The following is a 21,926-nucleotide window of genomic DNA, read 5'->3' as shown; positions in this document are numbered from 1 at the left end:
TGGCCTGGCGGCGGACCCCTCAGGAGCGGTGGCAGCAGTGGCGATGGTCCCAATGGTGCAGGTGGCAGGATACAGCAGGAGGTAAGACCTGTTCACCTCCTGCTGTTGCTTAGCAACAACTGTCAGCATGCACAGCCAAAGGGCATGTTGGGAGTTGTAATTTTGCTATAGCTGGAGTTCCAACTACAACTCCCAGCATGCCCTTTGTTAGTCTGTGCATGCTGAGGGTTGTAGTTATGCAACAGCTGGAGGCACATTTTTTCTATGAAAAAGTGTGCCTCCAGCTGTTGCATAACTACAACTCCCTGCATGCACGGACAGCCAAAGGGCATGCTGGGAGTTTTAGCAGTGTGCCTCCAGCTGTTGAAAAACTACAACTCTCAGTATGCCCATAGGCTGGCAATGCATGCTGAGAGCTGCAGTTTTGCAACAGCTGAAGGCACACTGGTTGTGAAACAGAGTTTGTCTCCTAACCCAGTGTTTCCCAATCAGTGTGCCTCCAGCTGTTGCAAAAATACAACTGAGAGACAGCTGGAGGCACACTGGTTGTGAAACACTGAGTTAAGTAACAAACTCTGTGTTTCATAACCAATGTGCCTCCAGCTGCTGCATAACTACAACTCCCATCATGTATGGCCTGTCAGTGCATGCTGGGAGTTGTAGTTTTGCAACAGCTGAAGGTTTGCCCGCCTCCCCCCCATGTGAATGTACATTCCCATGGGCGGGGGTTTACAGTGAGTTTTCTGCTGCAAGTTTGAGGTGCGGCAAATTCGCCGCCGCAGCTCAAACTCACTGTAAACCCCCACCCGTGTGAATGTACCCTAAAAACACTACACTACACAAAATAAAAAGTAAAACACTACATATACACATACCCTTACACAGTCCCCCCAATGAAAAATAAAAAACGTCTTGTACGGCAGCTGTAGAAAAACAACAACTCACAGTATTGCCGGACAGCCACTGACTGTTAAGGCATGCTGGGAGTTTTGCAACAGCTGGAGACACCATGTTTGGGAAACACTGCCTTAGGGTATTTTGGTGGCGGATGCAAATTCCCAATTTAGGCCTCTCGCTTTGGAGCCCTGTCGTATTATAAGTCAACTGTTTAGTGCCACATATGTGCATTTACGTACTCGGGAGAAATTGCGTTACAAATTTTGAGGGGCTTTTTCTCCTTTTACTCCTCATGAACAGGTAAAGTTGGGGTCTACACCAGCATGTTAGTGTAAATTCTTTTTATTTTTAACACTAACATGCTGGTGTTGCTCTAAACCTTTAATTTTCACAAGCGGTAAAAGGAAAAAAAAAGACCCCAAAATCTGTAACGCAATTTCTCCTGAGAACGAGAATACCCCATATGTGGTCGCACAGTGCTCTGCGGGCGCACAACATGGCTCAGGAGTGAGAGTGCACTATGTACATTTGAGGTCTAAATTAATGATTTGCACATGGCTGGCTGATTTTACAGTGGTTCTGACAAATGCAAAACAATAAATACCCACATTTCCATTTTGGAAACTACACCCCTCACGGAACGTAACAAGGGGTATAGTAAGCCTTAACACCACACAGGTGTTTGCCAAATTTTCGTTTAAGTTGGATGTGAAAATGAAATTTAAAATCATTTTTTTTTACAAAAATGCTGATGTTACCCTACATTTTTCATTTTCACAAGGTAAAATAGGAAAAAAGCCCCCTAAAATTTGTAGCCCCATTTCTTCTGAATATGGAAATACCCCATATGTGCATGTACAGTGCTCTGCAGGCGAACTACAATGCTCAGAAGAGAAGGTAGGCCATTGGGCTTTTGGAGAGAGAATGTGCTCGAAATTGAAGGCCATGTGTGTTTACAAAGCCCCCATTTTGGAAACTAAACCCCTCACAGAATGTAATAAGTGAGCATTTACACCTCACATTTTTGGAACAGTGGTCCGTGAAAATGAAACATTTTATTTTTCATTTGCACAGCCCACTGTTCCAAAAATTTGTCAAACGCCAGTGGGGTGTAAATGCTCAGTGCACCCCTTATTAAATTCTGTGAGAGGTGTAGTTTCCAAAATGTGGTCACATGTGGGGTGGTGGTCCAGTGTTCTGGCACCATGGGGGCTTTGTAAACACACATGGTCCTTGACTTCTATTCTAAACAAATTCTCTCTCCAAAAGCTCAATGACGCCCCTTCCCTTTTGAGCATTGTGGTTTGCCTGCAGAGCACTTCACATCCACATATGGGATAGTTCCATACTAAATTTTGGGAGTCTTTTTCTCCTATTACCCTTTGTGAAAATGAAAAATTTGGGCTAACACCAGCATTTTATTGAAACAAATCTAATTTTAAATTTTCACATACAACTTTAGCGGAAATTTGGCAGACACCTGTGGGGTGTAACAGCTCACTTTACTACTTCTTACATTCCTTGAGGGGTGTAGTTTCCCAAATAATGTTCCCTGTGTTTAGTTTTTTTAGCTGTTCTGGCACCATAGGGGCTTCCTAAATGTGACATGCCCCCCAAAAACCATTTCCCATTGTCGCTCCTTCTCTTCTGAGCAATCTAGTGCACCCACAGAGCACTTTACATCCACTTATGAGGCATTTCCTTACTCAAAATTGGGTTACAAATTTTGGGTGACTTTTTCTGTTTTTACCCTTTGTAAAATTTCAAAAACTGGGTCTACAAAAACCGGAGAGTGTAAAAAAATTAAGATTTAGATTTTTCTCCTTCACGTTGCTGCCATTCCTGTGAAACACCTAAAGGGTTAATACACTTTGTTAATGTCATTTTGAATACTTTGAGGGCAAGCAGTTTTTATAATGGGGTCATTTATAGGGTATTTCTAATATGAAGGCCCTTCAAATCCACTTGAAAACTGAACTGGTCCCTGAAAAATTCCAGATTTTGAAAACTTTGTGAAATGGTGGAAAATTGCGGCTGAACTTTGAAGCCCTCTGATGTCTTCCAAAAGTAAAAACATGTCAACTTTAAAATGCAAAAAAATAAAATTAGACATATTGTATATGTGACTCAATATATAATTGTCCTTATAAGCAGAGTTTCAAAGGTAAAAAATTGCAAAATTTTCACATTTTTTCATAACATTTTTCCATTTTTCACCAAGAAATGATGCAAGTACTGACAAAAATGTACCACTAATATAAAGTAGAATATGTCACGAAAAAACTATCTCGGAATCAGATCTTTGACTGGCTTTTTCAGTATGAACTACAGAACATATTCTAATGAAAGCAATTGCAAAACATATTTGATCTGTATGCTCTACAACATATCAAAAGGTTTTTGTATCTGACAGTGCCCATTTAAGGGGTTAAAATATGCTTGTATACAAAACCCTCTGAGACTGAAGTATATTTGATACTGTAAGAGAGTAAGTATAAAATGTATGTTCATCAGTGTATAAGTTTTCCCAAACACTGATGTGGTGTCCCAGCACCATGGGCTGTCCTGTGGGCTGCGGATCTCCTCGGGCATGCCTGCTGCTCTTGTGTTGGGCCCACTGTTATAATGTTCATCATGTTCCAGCACTTTATAATATTCCTTATAGTTACTATATACTGTGTTATTTAAGTACTGTACCTTTAAGGAAGAGATGCAGTGGTAACCAGATGACCCTGTCTGCCCAATGGGAACCCCCAAATTCTCTTTTATATAGTGTAAGGGGGGAGGAGTTGTAGTTTGGAGTTTGTACTGAGTACAGTTCGGAAAGGAGGTGGAAGTGGAGGTGGAAGTCATGTGTGGTGAATGAAGAGGGAAGCCTGAGAAAATCTCTGAATAAAGTCAGCCCCGCCTTTCTGCAAGTGTTCCCAGTACAGGTCAAGCCCTGGTGGTGTTAGTAATTGGACCTTGTCAGAACCCTAGTCAGCGTGGGATATCCTCAAGTCTTATATCTCAAATCTATATTATTCCAGTGGGTGAAGAGCACCATAAGTCCCAGCAAGGCAACAGGGCTCCCAAGGGTTAAACTGCAACCCTTCTACTCTACTCCATACTGTGTGTTGTACCATCTACACCTGCTCAGTAAAAGACACAGTTATCCGTAACCAGATGTCTGTGTGTTTCTTATCCCCTGTGTCTGGCCCAGGAGAAGCTGACTAACTAACAGTCTGTTTAAAAACACTGCACTAGCAGATATTTCATGCTTTTTAACACTAAAATAAAGCTGCAAAAGTATTCCTGATTGTTGGTAGATGCCTGCTAATGTTAAAATACAAACAGAGGTATCAGAAGATGCAATGGCTTTTTCCAAGCGTTCCAAAAATTACCCCTGGGAAAAGCAACAGGATTGGTGTCTAAAAATAGTGAAGAAATAGCTTCTGTATAAAAAAATTACCCATTTTCTTGGTATCATGGTGGCTTGTATAAGCCTGGCTGGTAGCAGCAGCATCAGCAAATCTTAAAATTCAGAGACACATGGTATGGTTGGTTCTATTTAATACTATAGGAGTATTTATGGGTCCAAGTAGCATCAATACAGATTTTGTCAAATTAATGGACAATCCTCAGAATCTTTTAAAATTGATTTATGATATCCATGACTACTGGTAATAAGGTATCCATTTGCCCCAAAAAGCATAATAGATCATCCACATAAAGTGATTTCCACTCCTTCAATCTACTGTACCTCCAATCTATGTGTCAATCTCTCACCTAGGGATGTTGCCTTATGGCACTTGTCAATGATTCCACAACCATTGTGCAGGGGTGAACAAGGACACCTCTGTCCCATCTTTATGATCCAGGAAGACGTTCTAAATGTGCCATTCATTTGTGTGGTGAAGCGCTGGTGCTTGATACAGCAGCTTTATTACCTTATAAAGTTTGGACCAAACTAGAAGTCTACAGATTTTTCTACTCAATAATATTTAATGCTTTTGAAGAATTTAATAAGAAAACACCTCTTCCACACGAGTCATCCAGGAAAGAGCATGTAGAGATTTGCTTCTTTATATTTTGATGACATGAACACAGACTTTTCTGGGTGCATAAACAATGTAAGTTTTAGTCTGATAGCAAAAACTGTAGCCAATATCTTTATATTTGATGATAAAGACACTTGTTTTTAAGGGCTCAGGTCTTACCCTTACTTTGGGAAAACCACAATCTCCACTTCATATGAAGTCTGTAGACATCCCGTAATAAAGCTATTATACAAACCGTTGTGAGAAGAACTTCTCTCCTATTCATCTCTACTAGGAGAGCATCAGCAGCAACCTTTTCTTTTGCCATACATGCAACTACCTGCCATCACATATTTTACTCCTTTATGCCTATAGCGAATGATCAAAGTCACTGCCAAATACTTTGGGACAATCTATATATACAGTATATAGTGGGGGAGATTTATCAAAACATGTCCAGATCGCCTCTTACATTTTTCAGAGACCTTATTAAAAATGAAGGTAGCAAGCTGATTGGCTGCTATGTTGAACTAGTCAAGTTTTCCTCTGCACGGGTTTTAATAAATCTCTTCCAGTATCTTTAAAGTTTAATCATACAAACCAAAGCAATGCAAGGCCTATATCAGTTCTTAAAAAAAACTAAAAATTGTCATATTTCTCACCCCAGCTCCTCTCCCATTTGTCTTTCTTCAGAAGGGGGCCGAGCTGTCCTCCAAATGTGTTACTCTTCTTTGTCCTTGATCGGTTGGCATAGTTAGTTTTCATACCTCTCCATTCCATCCTAGCTTGTTCCTCAGACTTTCAAACAAAGAAGTCATCCCAATGCTGCTACCCATAATTTAACTGGGTAAATAATTTAATTTGGTACATTGCGAGAAAACGCCCTCCTTTTACATTACTTCCCCTTAAAAAGGAAAATCAGTACTGTATGCATCAGATCTGGCAGAGGAAAGTGCAAATAACAAGAATGTAAAATACTGGGAGTTGGTCTGTGGCACAAGCAGTTTACATGGTACAAGTAATGATTTAGCATTTTGTGTTCTAAAGATATGGGTCACACAGATATCTACAACGCAAGGTAAAAAAGGTAATATTAAAGGGGTTTTCCAGTGAAAAACAACATATTCCCTTCTCATAGGATAAGGGACGCATGTAATCACGGGGTGGGGGAGCATTATTGCTCATACAGGCCCCCATTACAGAGATCGCAGGAGGTCCCAGAGGTTGGATTATTCTTCTGCGATCAGATACTCCCCCCCCCCCCCCCCCCGTTATCACCTATCCTACTTACCCGCAACAAATAGAATAAGGATGTAATAAACAGATTAACATTGAAACAGATTAACATTATCCTATTCATAGGGCAACACATTGCTGAATTGTGATAATCCATTAAAGAGAAAAGAGACACTAAGGGGTTCTCAAAACCCCAAAGTAAGTTGGTAAGTAACTGTTTTTTTTTTTTTTTAACCAAGCACAGGGTATGTGTCCATAGGGTTCTACAGTATGTTTGTGTGCCTATTTTAGGGGGTATCCCTCCTATTTATTCCCTTATCTTAACTGTAAAGGTTTCCTTTTAAATTTACTAGTATTCCATTAATTGTGTCCCCCACTGTCCCCCACACAAAGAAATTCAGTCAGCTCAAACAAACTGCTTCCGCTATTCAAGTTAAGTGTAAAAGCACAAACATTACTGCAAACACCATAGTACAAGTGATGAAAGTAACAAAGACTTATCAGAAACAAAAATGGTGTGGTTCAGACAAAGGTGGTTGTGTTACAGAAAGCCAAACAATTGAAAAAAGAAGAAAAAGACTGGCAACCACAAAAGATGCACACCACCATATGTACAAATAAATATAAATATTACTTTATTAGAATGCATTTGCATTGATCTTGTGGACAGTTTTCCACCGATACGCTATTCAGCGTCGGTTAGGGGGTTGAGGTAGGGTTACATCCCTTCTCTCTGTACATCTATTTGTGTGTTTTTAAGTGTTTTTAAGACGGTCTCTCCCTTTGTGGTTTTTCTAATAAAGTAATATTTATATTTATTTGTACATATGGTGGTGTGCATCTTTTGTGGTTGCCAGTCTTTTTCTTCTTTTTTCAATTGTGTAATGTTTGGGCAACCTCCTTGCACCCACGTTCATTATTTCAGCGGTGCCCATCGCTTTCTTTAGTACAGAAAGCCAAACAGACCGGACTGCCATACATAGTGATGTGAATAGCATCAAAGTCAAAGGTCAGACCTCACCAAAGTTCAGCAAAAGTCAATTTAGCTATAATTCAAAAGGAGGTTCCTTTAAACGCAAGACAATGCATTTCAGAATCACTCTGTTCCCTTTATCAGGTCTATGTACACTGGTAAAATTGTCCCGGCCAGAGATTCTCCAAGAAAAGTAGATCTTGTGTTTTATGTTGGGTAAGCACTAGAGATGAGCCAAAAATTTGATTCGCAATGAATGCGAATATCGCCGCAATTATATCGTGCAAATCGCTTCATTAAACTCCATTTACTGCCGTCCAGGCTCCATGGGCATCTAAAATGGCAGATCCACATATCAGTACATGGAACAAGGAACGCTGGGAAGGCAGGTAGGCGGGATGACCCTGAATCACATGCAGGATGCAGCCTATAAGCAGCAAGTCACCCCTGTGATGTCACAACCCTATATATTCGGCAGCCATTTTCTGGCTCGTCATTTCATTCATTACACTGCAGAGAGATAGGACGGACATCGCTGTGTGTGTGTAACACAGAAAAGCTTTTTACAGCAGCATTTCACCTCTTAGTCACCTCAGCCTTCTGTAGGACACAGATCACAGCATTTTTGCACAGAAATTAACTCTTACTGCAGCGATTAACCCCTCAGTCACTGTGAACATCATTGTATTACAGAGGGTGCAGAGAGCTGTGTGTTGCCTCAGCTGCAGAAATGTTTTCACAGGAGGGAGAAATAATTTTTTGGGGCAATTCTGTCTCTTTGTTCCACAACAACTGGTCTACTGGTTATACTAGTCTGTAGACGGTATAATCCATACCCAGCAGTCCATTCCTAATAGTATTTGAGAGAGAGTCTTTTTGCAAATTTGGGATTAGTACACAGTGACTGTGTGCTCCAGCATTGTTGTATACTGCTGGTTTTGTGATCAAATTTTTTTTTTTTTTAGCGTACTGTAGCGCATTTATCTGCCCTCATGAGTGCATACCACATACCTACATCTAAGTGGTGTACTATTTTGTATCTGTTAATCTGTCAAGGGCCTACATACTGTGAAAGGACAGCCAAAAGTAATCACCGGCTGGTGTTTTACTCAAAGCTCTTTTTTCTGCCCTGTTTGTTCCACCACAAATGGTCTGCTGGTTATACTAGTCTGTAGATGGTATAATACATATCCAGCAGTCCATTCCTAATAGTCTGTGAAACAGTGCAATTTTGTGTTTAGTACACAGCGACTGTGTGCTGCAGTACTGTTGTATACTGCTGGTGCTGTGCAAAAAAATTTTTTTAAGCGTACTGTAGCGCATTTTTCTGCCCTCCTAAATACATACCACATACCTACATCTAAGTAGTGTACTATTTTAAACCTGTTAATCTGTCAAGGGCCTCGATACTGTGAAAGTCAAGGCAAAAGTACTCACCAGCTGGTGATTTTAATCAGATACTTTTTAAGTGTACTGTAGCACATTTTCCTTCCCTCATAAGTGCATACGCCATATGTACATCGAAGTATTATAAAATGTTGTACCTGTTAATCTGTCAAGGTCCTAGATACTGTGAAAGGACAGTCAAAAGTACACACCTGCTGCTGTTCTAGAAAATACTGTGTGAAGTGTATTGTACTCATCTCATATACGCACTAAGTATGTCAGGCAGAGAAGTCCCAGGATGTCCACAGAGGAGTGGCTGAGGCCTAAATTCATCAGGCAGAGGTCGCAGAAGACTAGGGGCGAGTGGCAGCAGGATTCGCAGCGAGAGGCCTGAGCTCCCGGTATCAGCTAGCGGTCATGTCTTGATCAGCAACTCATCTGCCATCATCGATTGGTTAACACAGTTATCCACTTCATCACAAGTGACATCTGATACCCCCAGTCAACAGTCGGTGGGTTCCTCAGACACAACCCTCAGTTGGCAGGCTAGGGAGCAGTCCCTGTCCTCCCATTGCCTCTGGCCTATGCTGTTCCCTCCCCTAAAGAAATATATTATGCTGTGGGTTCAGCTCCACTATTTACTGAGGACGATCTAATAGAGGACAGTCAGCAGCTACTGCCCAGCCAAGAAGTGGAGGAGACATCTACCGCTTCACCGCTAGGTGGACAAGTAGTCATGAGGAGAGTGACGTGGGAGGCGGTATTGCCAGGGTTCAGGGTCCTGAAGCAGACACATGTTGAGGAACCTGAGGAGGACATCAGTGACATGCAGACACTTGTTGATGATGATGAAACCAATCGCAATTGGGAGCTGGGTGCACAAGGGGCTTCATCATCAGGAGGAAAGAGTTGCAGGTTGCCCGCGAGGCAGCAGCTACTCGGCGGCGGCGGTGTGGCAGATTTTCATCAAGCATCCAGAGGAGGTTCACATAGCCACATGCAAGATATGTCGGGAGAACCATGGCTCCGATGTAGTGGTCCAGCCTGCTGCATCACCCAGTGGCAGGTCGCTCCCTCTTTCAGCCAGTCAAGGCTCCACCACCTCAGCCAAAGGGAGCTGTGTGTCATACCCTCTGTCGTTCCAGATGCTCCTGCTCCTCCTACTTTTAGTCAGCCATTCCACCAACAATCCATCGGCAAAGCCATGTCTAAGAGACAACAGTATGCACCCACTCATCCAATGGCACAGAAGCTGAATGTGCTCCTGTCCAAGTTGCTGGTGCTGCAGTCTCTCCCTTTTCAAGTGGTGGACTCTGCACCTTTCAGAGAACTGATAGCTTGTGCCGAGCCAAGGTGGAGAGTGCCAAGCCGTCATTTCTTTGAGAAGAAGGCAGTACCAGCCCTTCACAATTTTGTGAAAGAGAAGGTGGTATCTACATAGTTCTGAGGCCATGGTGTATTGAGAGCTGGATGTATCCTGATGTTCCTCCTAGTCTACAGTGGGGATCAAAAGTTTGGGCACCCCAGGTAAAAATTTATATTAATGTGCCTAAAGAAGCCAAGGAAAGATGGAAAAAGTTCCAAAAGGCATCAAATTACAGATTAGACATTGTTATAATATGTCAACAAAAGTTAGATTTTATTTCAATCATTTACACTTTCAAAATAACAGAAAACAAAAAAATTGCGTCTGCAACAGTTTGGGCACCCTGCAGAGTTAATATCTTGTACTGCCCCTTTGGCAAGTATCACAGCTTGTAAACGCTTTTTGTAGCCAGCCAAGAGTCTTTCAATTCTTGTTTGAGGTATCTTTGCCCATTCTTCCTTACAAAAGTGTTCCAGTTCTTTGAGATTTCTGGGCTGTCTGTCACACACTGCTCTTTTAAGGTCTATCCATAGATTTTCAATTATGTTGAGGTCAGGAGATTGTGAAGGCCATGGCAAAACCTTCAGTTTACGCCTCTTGATGTAATCCCCCGTGGATTTTGAGGTGTGTTTAGCATCATTATCCATTTGTAGAAGCCATCCTCTCTTTAACTTCAGCTTTTTTCACAGATGGCATCAAGATAGCATCCAAAATTTGTGAAATTTTATTGAATCAATTTTTCCTTCTACTCGTGAGATGTTCCCTGTGCCACTGGCTGCAAAACAACCCCAAAGCATGATTGATCCACCCCCATGCTTAACAGTTGGACAGAGGTTCTTTTCATTAAATTCTGTTCCCCTTCTTCTCCAAACGTACCTTTGCTCATTCCGGCCAAAAAGTTCAATTTTAACCTTATCGGTTAACAGAACTTGTTTCCAAAATGCATCAGGCTTGCTATGTGTTCATTTGCAAAGTTCAAACGCTGATTTTTGTCGTAAGGACGTAGAAGAGGTTTTCTTCTGATGACTCTTCCATGAAGAATATATTTGTACAAGTATCTCTGTATAGTGGAATAGTGTACCACAACTCCATTGTCTGCCAGATCTTTCTGGAGGGATTGTGCAGTCAAACGTGGGTTTTTAATTGTTTTTCTCACAATCCTGCTAGATGTTCTGTCTGATATCTTTCTTGGTCTTCCAGATCTTGCTTTAACTTCTACTGTTCCTGATGACTGCCATTTCTTAATTACATTCTGAATAGAGAATCTTGACATCTGAAAACGTTTTGCTATCTTCTTATAGCCTTCTCCAGCTTTGTGAGCTTCAACTATTTTCAGTTTCAGATTTCTAGACAACTGCTTAGAAGAACCCATGGTGCTTATTGTTGGAGCAAGGTCAGATGAGTCTGGGCATTTAAAACCTTTGAGATTGACATCACCTGGTCTTCCCAGATGATGATTGAGAACAATCCATGACACTGGCAGGTCTCAGCTTTGTAAAGGGGGCAGTACATGCTATAAATTCTGCAGGGTGCCCAAACTTTTGCAGACGCCATTTTTTTGTTTTCTGTTATTTTGAAAGTGTAAATGATGGAAATAAAATCTAACTTTTGTTGACATATTATAAGAATGTCTAATCTGTAATGTGATGCCTTTTGGAGATTTTATGGCTTCTTTATGCACATTAATACAAATTTTTACCTCAGGTGCCCAAACTTTTGATCCCCACTGTATAGTAAGAAATTAATCAGTATAGAATTTTGGGCCTCAAAAATATGGAGTCAAAAATAGGATTTAGTATAATGACAAGTAGTCCTTTTCTGCTCCGTGCATGAACTGTAACATTTAATATTCCGGATGACATTGGGGTTAAAAAACCATGTGCTTGGCTCAAACTGCATGACTTATTTTCAGAGATACTGTATGAATAGGGAAATGGAACTTATATCAGTAGAAGATAAGTAAAGCAAACTATTACTGAACATTCTTGATACATTTTGCATGTGAAAGGAAATTCCTCATCCGGACTATGAGCCCTTATTTGTCCCGCACTGAATGGCCTTTAGAAACTTCTAGAGTATAGATTTGCTCTTATTCTTCCAATTTAATCCACACATCCCCAGGTCAGGAGCAAAATTCTACTCTACTGAACACTGCTTTTATGTAATCGTATATCTTATGTATAATATATATATATATATATATATATATATATATATATATATATATATATATATATATATAGGGTCAGTACTTTCCTCAGGGAGAGGACACCTCTTCAGGTGTAACGGAGATTCAAGTAGGCCATTTAGCACCCTGCAGGCTCCAGTTAAGAAGTTCTGAGACTTCTTAACTGGAGCCTGAGCTGTTTTGCAGGACACATTACCTGTGTAGGTGGTGTGGTGAGCTAATTTACATCTATATATATATATATATATATATATATATATATATATATACACATATATATAAAAAGTGTAAAGGAGAGACAGCACCGATCCTCTCAGCGTGTGCAGGTAATCATCCAGGAATGCCAACCCGGAAAAGTATACAGAATCCAAAGTAGATACAGCACCAAACAGCTGGAGACTCAAGCTTTTAGGAGTGTGACTTTATTCGCTTCCCAATGTGCAACGTTTCTGCTTGAAAAAGGCAGTTTGTTGCCGAAACGTTGCACATTGGGAAGCGAATAAAGTCACATTCCATCTAAAAGCTTGAGTCTCCAGCTGTTTGGTGCTGTATCTACTTTGGATTAGATATATATATATATATATATATATATATATATATGTTGTGGTGAAACACCGGTGTATGGCGGGACTACTGGTGTAGCGGTGTAGGTAGTGGGATCTGATGGTATTAACCCCTAGTGTTCATGACGCCAGAGTGGGTTTTGGTACCGGAACCACACAAACGGTATCTCCGCTATTCCAATGGCTAGTGGTGAAAGGAGAGTCCACAACCAGTTAACGGAGGCTTTATTGAGTTTAAGACAGATGGTATTATCGTCACAGCTAGGCCAGATTCCCAGAGAGGTGACCAGGAACTCGGAAGACCTCGCAGCTTGCTGGGACCAATTATACTTGTAATAGACTTGAGACCATTATCTTGAGGCTTGACTATATGCAGGACTTGACTATTTGTAGTGATAGCAGACATAGACTTTTGACTTACTGGAATGACTGCAGTTTTGTGGCCTTCCAGGTAGCTGATCACCCACACTGAGACATCTGTACTGGCTGGTTCTCAGTAAAGGAAGAGAGTGAATTGTTATGGATGCCCCTTTTTACAGTGGGAGGCTGGACTAAAGCCCATTGGTCAAGCTGCGGGTCATAGGTTAAGCTGGTGCTCTCTGGGAGAACATGTGACAACAAATCATGTGACTGCATAACATAACATGTGACAGACTTACAGGTCCTTGAGACAACCACTCACAGGTCCTCTGCTCTATCTTTACATTATGATCCTGTCTATACATTAAATCAGTATACCCAACATTCTGGAAACAACAGGGGGAAACCCTGCAGGGGAGCCCCCAGGTCACTGAGGGTCTCAACCTGACAGGGCCTAAGGGTAGTACAGGACCATGTTCTGTACTGGGACATTACAAACCCTACTTAACATAAGTCATCCTCGACGTAGGTGCTGTCAGAGTTGAGGGACGAAGTGGCCATGGGGCCAGATGCAGTCCTGAGGCATTTTGAGATAACAAACGTCCATCTCAGGCTGGTGAAATAACAGATAACATTAGAGTCTTTGTATAAATTGTCCATACATGCTCTGACTTGTAGTTCAACAGGATTAGTGATGACATATAACTTTTCTTTAAGGACCTTTTACTATGCATATAACAACAACTGGACTACGCATTTTACAGTTAACTATACACAACATGACATTGCATACACGACTAGACTCAGTACTTTAAACTTAGACATTTTCGGATTGGGTTGCATGAGGCTCTCTGCCCAATGCCTTGGCTACTGGGGTCCTTTGACATTTAAAACACATCTCCCCAGAACACTATATTTAGTTTATTCTAAACATTTTCATGCTAGATAACTGACACAGATAACATTTTGACATTTCTGTTACTTTGTATTGACTACGTGCATTACTTTAGTATCAGGAGTACTTTCTGGTCAGGAAAGTATCCTGCGCACGAACTTCATGATATATGACACTAGATACATTTGACTTTAAGTAGACTGTGAAATGTTGAGTGCTACAATACTACTGCATATGACTGAGGTATACAATACTTATGTGTACATAACTATGGCCCTCATTTACTATTGCAAACACGACATCTTTTGTTGGATTGTACGCCAGATTCTGTCGCATTGTGCCAGAAATTCTGTATGCGCCAGATTATGCGGCAGAATTTGCGCCAGAATTGAAACCCTGACAAACTCTCCATTTTGCTAAGAAAACCTGAAAAGGGGGTGTAGTCACAGGGAAAAGGGGTTGTGGTCTCCGAAAAGGGGCGTGTTCCCGACATTTTCACAAAAACCTAACATATTTACTAAGGTTTCCACAGAAAAGTGGTGGATTTAGGCTGAGGAAAACCCTACAGATCAGAGCATGTGTAAAAAAAAGCAAAGTGTAGGGAAAGTGGAAAATGTAGGGAAACCTTAGTAAATATCGTGGAAAATAAATTGTAGGGAATTAGAACCCACAAAGAAACCTTTTTGGAGACCACGGCCCTTTTCCTGGCAGTCACACCCCTTTGTCTGATTTTCTTAGCAAAATGGAGAGTTAGTTGGGGTTTTTTCAATTCTGGCGCAAATTCTGGCTCAAAATCTGGCGCAGACAGAATTTCTGGTGCAATGCGACAGATTCTGGTGCACAACCCGACAAACCATGTCGGGTTTGCAATAGTAAATGAGGGCCAATATGTACAAAATACTAATGAAGGAGTGACGTGCTCCTCCAGACTACATCAGGACAAACCCCTGTAAGCAGACTACCAGACATAAAAAAAGACTGTACACAATGGGGGAGATTTATCAAAACCTGTGCAGAGGAAGAGTGGTGCAGTTGCCCATGGCAACCAATCAGCTCGCTTCTTTCATTTTTAAAGAGGCCTGTGAAAAATGAAAGAAGCGATCTGATTGATTGCTATGGGCAACTGCACGATTTTTCCTCTACACAGGTTTTGATAAATCTCCCCCAATGACTTTTGGTGTACAATAACTTATATACATTTTATCTGACATTGATAACACAATATAGGACCATAACATTTCAGTGTATCTCCGTAACCATTTTTAGTGAACCAAAATATATTACTTTAGGTATTTACACAACAGTTTATGTACTTCTCAGTAGTCCATGTACAAAAGGAGTTCATGGCCCAGTCAACTCAGGGTCCCCATCTTGAGAAGACTAGTATGCAGCTTAATAGGATCTCCTACCTCAAGGAGTCTCTTGGCCGGAGCCGGCACATTACTTACTAAGGTTGGTTGCAAACAAAATAACTTTTCTTGACAAAGTCTTGTCAGGCACAAATCTTGAACTGTTGCAGGATCTGAAACAACAAAGATGTGCTACTGCACAACAGTCAGTCAGTCTTGCGACCAAGTCTGGTTATTTTTACTGTACACAAAGTTACTCTACAGCTTTCTTTCTTTCCCAGTCTCGCCTACCAGGTGGGGTCCTAGGCTGTGAGACAAACCTAGGGTTGCGAGACTGGGCCCCTTGCATGGGGTCAACATGGGTGTCCCAGGACACATGGGGCAATGTGGAACTGGTGATGGTGGGGCTGACAGTAACCACCACCTGCATTGCAGCGGCTTGTGCCACAGAGGGATTACTAGTTGGTGCCTGCTCTTCAGGCCAAACCTCCGCCACTGCAGGAGTAGGCCCAGGCACTTCCGTGGGTACCCTTTGGTTAGGCCACACCTCCTTTACAGCTGGAGTGGGCCTGGGTACATTAGTTGGTGCCCGACGGTCAGGCCAAACCTCCTCACTTATAGGAGTAGGCCTGGGCACACCTGTACTGGACTGTTGACTTGAGTGACTTTGGTACTTAGGATCCATTGCTGGTGGATCAGGATACTCCTCCTGTATGACTGCTCCTTTAACACTTGGAGGGAGGAGACCATAGGGTCCTGTTGACTTTGACAGGTATGGTGGAGCTACAGTGGGCTCCTTGGGTATGCCTGCGGAGGCCTGTAGACCCGGCCTCAGCTTTGTGGTTACTAGAGTGTACCAGATCAGGCCCCTCGGCAATTGAGTTAACAGTTTAAGTTTTTCAATAAAGACAGTTTTTAGGTGACAGATGGACTGGCAGGCCCTTTTTAGGTTTTGGCCTATGCTGCCTGGAATCCGTTTGTTAACAACTTCCTTCAGGATCGTTGTTTGGACCTACCGGGTCAGAATTTCCATCATCTTTCGGCGAAGCTGACAGACTTGCAGATATGGGGCAGGGGATGCCTTCCTTCCCTGATTGTTGCGCTTCTTTAGGGATGCGGTACAGCTGAGACAGAGAAGGTAGCCATCCACCATTAGCACAGCAGCATGTGTGTTACGTTATGCGCTCCGGCCGCACACATTGGCCGTGAGCGCATGGTCCCCTTACATGCTGCCGATGGGGCTGGGACTCACATCGCAGTATGCGCCCGCATGCGAGCCCCAGTCCGTCACTCTCCGGGTGTTTCTCCTGCCTCCGCCTCTGCTTCTTTGCTCCGGTGCGCGTGTCCAGCGCGCCGGAGCTTTAAGATTTAAAGGGTCAGTATGCTCATTAGTGTAATTCACCCGTGGCTCATTTATAAATTCCTCCTCCTTCCTCACTCCTCTGCCCAATCTTTGTTGCTTTGTGCCTTAGAGAAAGCGTTCCTCAGTATTGCCTTGCCATGTATCTGATCCCTTGCTTTGTGACTTTGACCTTGCTCCTCTGCCGCCTGCCTACTGAACTCCTGCTACGTCTTGACTATGCTACTGTGCCACCTGCCCTGACCTTCTGCTATCCAGACTACAAGCTGCCTTATCCCTCCTGTGCCTCGCATCTCCTCAGCCGCCTGTGTGGTCGAGCCGTGCCAGCGGTAGCGACCTGGGTGCCGCCTGCCGCAGCTTTGTGGCGGGCTCTGGTGAAAACTACCTTAGACTCAGCTCCCTGGTAGAGTCCGAGTCATCTGCCACACAGGTCCAGCAGATCCACAGCCACCAGTGTTTCTTTCTTCTGAAACGTGAGTGTTACAATGTGCTTCAATTGGCCCACCATTTTCCTCTTGGGGCTGGACTCTTAAATGGTTGGTAGGCTGCTGGCCCTATAAGATGCCTAGCGTGGAGCTGCAGCAGCCTTGATTATGCTTGGTGGGACCCCGCTAGGTAGTGTCTCCCCTTTGGAGCGAAAGTCTTTGGGAGCAGCGTTGGACACTAATGAGTATACACAGGGGCCCCCCAGTACCAGCGACTTACTTGTTACAGGCGTCGGCAGAGTCTGCGCAGCAGCGGGTAATTGACTGGAACCTCCGGAGTCAGGTTCAGTCACTGGAATTCGGGGCATGGCTGTGCCTAGGGATCTTCCTGCTTGGGTCCCTTCGGCAATGGCTTCTGGAACCACACCAACGGTATCTCCGCTATTCCAATGGCTAGTAGTGAAAGGAGAGTCCACAACCAGTTATGGTTTAATGGAGGCTTTACTGAGTTTAAGACAGATGGTATTATCGTCACAGCTAGGCCAGATTCCAAGAGAGGTGGCCAGGAACTCAAAAGACCTTGCAGCTTGCTGGGACCAATTATACTTGTAATAGACTTGAGACAATTATCTTGAGGCTTGACTATATGCAGGACTTGACTACTTGTAGTGACAGCAGACATAGACTTTTGACTCACTGGAATTACTGCAGCTTTGTGGCCTTCCAGGTAGCTGATCACTAGCACTGAGACATCTGTACTGGCTGGTTTTCAGTAAAGGAAGTGAGTAAATTGTAATAGATGTCCCTTTTTATAGTGTGTGTGTGTGTGGGGGGGGGGTGGACTAAAGCCCATTGGTCAAGCTGTGGGTCATAGGTTAAGCTGGTCCTCTTTGGGAGAACATGGGACAACAAATCATGTGACTGCATAACATAACATGTGACAGACTTACAGGTCCTTGAGACAACCTTTCACAGGTCCTTTGCTCTTTCTATACATTTGGATCCTATACATTAAATCAGTATACCCAACATTCCGGAAACAACAGGGGGAGACCCTGCATCCATTAATCCTTTGCTATTTTAACACTGTATATCTTGAAACAAAGCTTGAGTATATGGTATTGTTATCATGAATGAATATTGTTATGACTGAATATTGATTTCTCTCTTTGTGGACACAATCAATTCACATTATTGTGTTTTTATTTTCATTTCCTAGTCTTCTACTATGATGTCTCCCATGCAGCATAGACTTACAGAAAAGGGGGTGCTGCTATCCTATATCTGATCTGTCTAAAGGTGGATTTAATTGGGGGAAGGGTTTGTGTTTTTTTTTTTGCACTGGTTTAAAAATAACTAAAAACTTTTTTATTCTATTTTCTTCTTCTTATGCAATAGTTTTAGGTCTCATTTTTGCATCATGATCTATAGTTTTTATCGGTAGCAATTTGGCATAGCTATTTATGTAACTTTTTCTGTTAAACCCCCTCAAAAAGACATGAATGGAGGGGGCGTGGCATGACATCACAAGGAGACGTGGCGTTACATCACGCATCCAGTCCCTGAAACCTGGAGGTTTCTGAGCCTGGAGATGCAGGCAGGCCCCCAGCGATCAGACATCTTATCCCCTATCCTTTGTATAGGGGATAAGATATTTTTGCCCGGAATACCCCTTTAATGCCACCATGATGTAACTGTACTTTACTCCCTGGCTCACAGCCTCATTACAATTCTATGGGGAGAACCAGTGAAGCAGGAGATTGCTGAGAGCTGAGGAGTAACTCGTGCTACCACACTCTTCTCTTTGCTTGTTCTAATGAGCAGTGGGGGTCTTAACACTGAGTCCGACTGATAAGAACTTTTCACATGTCTTTGGGATATGTTACAAGATTCTATAATTGATAGGGACACTTAAATATATCTTTTTTGGAGAAAGTTCCATTTTTTTCACAGATCTAGAATTCCAATTCCTCTTGCGAGAAATAGATTTAAAAGAGAACATTCTGATAAACTGCCAGTTCCACTAGAGGGAACTTGAATGTTTACTGAATACTGTATTTTTGTTGAGTTCAACATGTTACGATGTGAAGTAAATGCCTAAGTTGTGTAATGCTGGTGGATGCCAATGCTCATTTTTTCCTCCCTGCTTCAGGCTCCAGACTTTCTCCAGACATTGTACTGTCACAAGCAGAGACAGTTTCTGGCACATCCCTGTCAAAGTCTTTATAACTCTGCTGCACCTGTTACCTGATGCCTGAACAATAATGTGGTTTACTACAGAAAACGTGTTATTCTGTATTTTGTTCATGTGTTTTAGTATTTCGGACCTAAGTTTGTTTTCTTACTACTTACCTGATCATCCTGTGCCTAACTGCCTTCTTGTGTATGAACCAGACTGTCGACCATGTCTCTGTATTCTGAGCTAGCTAACACCACCTGGCTACTTCTGAGCTATATAGCATTGCTAATAACACCTACTCAGGACTTCTACATCAAACCGTGCTTGCTGCTTTATAATCATCCACAGTGTTAGCTTGCCCCTCCTGTCGTCATCTCTGGTGCTGGACATCAGGGCATTCTTGCCTGCCTGGCAAGTTGTCTTAACTGGGACCACTCTTTTGGCAGTTAAGACTTAAGGCCAGTTACCGCATCTTAGAGCAGGATAAAGGGTTAAAACCATGGGAACACTTAGACTCGGCTCCCAAGTTTGGCCCAAAGTCAAACCAGTAAGTGGCACAGCAAGTCCACACCAATTGGGGCATTACAAATTAAAAGGGGACAGATAGCCAGCATGTAATCTATATGTAGGGTACCAACACGAAAAGGTCACTAGACAGCAAGACCAGGATTCACCTTTAGAAATTGCCTTTCCTGGGTACTAAAATTGTCTCCCAGTACTCAGATACCCCAGGACTTATGGAAGGGTAGGATAGGTGAAACTAGTCAGTAGTTGCCAAAGAAAATCTTACAAGCATCCATCAAAGTCAAAAACAATAGCAAAATGGCAATTCACTATAAGATGACAGGAGACAATGGGAGTAGTAGTCTTACAAGAATGCTCAGAAAGGGCAAGCAACAACAGATAGTGAAGGGAAACATATAAACAGAACAACACAGTCAATTAAAAATAGGCTATCTACAGAAGGGTCAGAAATAAAACCACGCAATCCACCAGGGATACTTTTCAATACCAGATACTAAAATGCAACACATGAAAACAGACTGAACCTGAGGGAAACAGACACATGGCAGCAGAATATAACCATATTCTAAAAGCCAGTAAATGGAACCATAAAAGGGTTTCCCATCTTTCAAAGTTATCCCCACAGGTAGGGGATAACTATCTGATTGTGGAGGTTCCGACTGCCGGTGCCCTCCACAATTTTGAGAATGCTGGAGCTCCATTAATCTTACTCTATATTTAAGTAAATATGTACAGAAAGCAGTTAGTGCAGTAATATTAACCTATTCAGATTTAAACAGTCACTATCACTTCAAAATTTTTAACATGTTCTACAACATGTCAAAAGCTTTTATTATCAGCCAGAGTCTAAGTGTTTAGACCCCAACCGATTGCTAGAACAAGTAAGTAGAAGTACACCTTAAAGGGGTTATCCACCTGAAATACCCCTTTAAAGGGGTACTCCGACGCAAAATATCTTATCCCCTATGAAAAAAAATAGGCGATAAGATGTTAGATCACGGGAATCCCGCCGCTTGGGACCCCCGCGATCCCTGGCGCGGCATCCCGGTCATCTGTGCATGGAGCGAACTCCGCTTCGTGCTGGATGACTGGCGACTACAGCCGCCACGCCCCCTCCCATAGACATGAATGGAAGGGGCATGGTGTGATGTCAAGAACATGGGAGCTCCATGCTTCCGTGTTCCAGATGCCGCTGCTGCAGGCCCGGAGATTGTGGGGGTCCCTAGCGGCGGGACCCCCGCGATCTAACATCTCCCCTAAACATTTGATAGGGGATAAGATGTTTTGCGCCTGAGTACCCCTTTAAGCATGATCTCTTCCAGCTCTGTGTGACATTATCAAGACAACCCATCAATATAAGTCTTTGTAACTGTCTTGGTTGGGGACACAGTGTAGGGAGAGAAGAAAGTGGCATTTGGAGTCAAAAGTTTTTAAAGGGAGAGGTACACTTTTAAAAAGACAAAATAGTGTTCAAAGATGGACATTTACTGTAAAGTCTAGTATTAGTTAAAATGGTATTGATTGTGTTTCCTTTTTATTGATCATTACCAACAAAGTTTTGCAAATTGTTGCTGCATTTAGTTTGCTTGTTTGTTTTTGGTGTATTTGTGGGAAATTTTTATAAAATGTCACAATTTAGTAAGCATTTGGTACTAAAGATACACTACCAAGCCATGTCAAATGATGTAATATTTACAGTATACATTGTACACAAAATACATCACAGTCTGAGTTGCCCACCTTCAACTTTAGTGCTTAGTGCCATTTGTTCACGAATACGAATAATAATAAGATAGCCATAAATAAAGTTGAAAGCCCCAGCCCTCTACTGTCCATGTTAAATGTCAATGTTATTATTGGCAATAAATTCTGTTGCTTTAGGACAGATGAGTCTGTGTGGGTGGTTGTGGAGGAAGCACAGAGATGGAAATGACCTGTTTGTTTATTCTATTTTTATTTTAATAGACTGCAATCCTTTCCTGTTAAGTAAGGCTTCAATATGATTCCCACAGATTATAATTCCATAATAAATAGAAAGCAGAGAGCCTAGTTTAACTCACCGAAATGATGCCAAAATTTTTTTCATCTCTCAAATACTTCATGATTTATTCAGAAAGAAAATAAAAAGCATGCCTGAACTGACAGAAAAATAGCAAATATGACTAAATAACAAATATATTTGCAACCTGTTAAAAATACAACCGT

At 42.2% G+C, this 21,926-nt stretch overlaps 1 protein-coding gene across 12 annotated transcripts in view; it reads right to left on the bottom strand.

The window, feature by feature from the left end:
- The window catches only part of LOC130293923 (galactoside alpha-(1,2)-fucosyltransferase 2-like), a 338,139-nt gene that overhangs the window by 54,348 nt on the left and 261,865 nt on the right, over positions 1-21,926 (bottom strand). The window contains exon 1 of one of the 12 annotated variants that reach the window (XM_056543217.1): positions 5,579-5,655. The exons of the other annotated variants lie outside the window; for them this stretch is intronic. The gene's annotated coding sequence lies outside the window, so the exon portion shown is untranslated. Of the gene's footprint in view, positions 1-5,578; positions 5,656-21,926 lie in introns of those variants that run through there. 12 annotated transcript variants of the gene reach the window in all.

Source organism: Hyla sarda, chromosome 10 (assembly GCF_029499605.1).
Source record: "Hyla sarda isolate aHylSar1 chromosome 10, aHylSar1.hap1, whole genome shotgun sequence".
Classification (NCBI taxonomy): Eukaryota; Metazoa; Chordata; class Amphibia; order Anura; family Hylidae; genus Hyla; species Hyla sarda.
This window is presented reverse-complemented; position numbering and strand designations above follow the sequence as displayed.